General features: G+C 60.9%; 1 non-coding gene across 1 annotated transcript in view; it reads right to left on the bottom strand.

The window, feature by feature from the left end:
• The window catches only part of LOC122803665, a 3,772-nt gene extending 3,634 nt beyond the window's left edge, over positions 1-138 (bottom strand). The window contains exon 1 of the ribosomal RNA XR_006365134.1: positions 1-138. This exon is cut by the window's left edge and continues 3,634 nt beyond it. This is a non-coding gene — a ribosomal RNA (28S ribosomal RNA).
• Positions 139-358: the final 220 nt, after the last annotated feature.

The following is a 358-nucleotide window of genomic DNA, read 5'->3' as shown; positions in this document are numbered from 1 at the left end:
CTCATCACCCAGGTGGGGATTTGACACTGGGCTCTTCCCTCTTTAATCGCCATTACTGAAGGAATCCTGGTTAGTTTCTTTTCCTCCACTTAGTAATATGCTTCAATTCGGTAGGTCACCACGTCTGATCTGAGGTCGCGTTCCGAGCAAGGTCACGGGGGGCAGCGAGATGATAGGGTCCTCGGGGGGGCAGACAGACTGACCGTCCTCCCCCCAGGAACCCCCGTGCACCCCGCCGCCGGACTCCAGGTGGCAGAGGAAGATGGGCGACGCGGTCCCGGAATGGGGGAACCGGGTGGGCGTTGGGCTCCACCCCAGTAGGACAGCCTGGTGGCAGTACCACCGACAGTCTCTGGGG

The sequence above is a fragment of the Protopterus annectens genome, chromosome 5.part1 (assembly GCF_019279795.1).
Source record: "Protopterus annectens isolate FY-2018-M chromosome 5.part1, PAN1.0, whole genome shotgun sequence".
Classification (NCBI taxonomy): domain Eukaryota; kingdom Metazoa; phylum Chordata; order Ceratodontiformes; family Protopteridae; genus Protopterus; species Protopterus annectens.
Note: the sequence above shows the minus strand (reverse complement) of the source record. Positions and strands in the feature narration are given on the sequence as shown.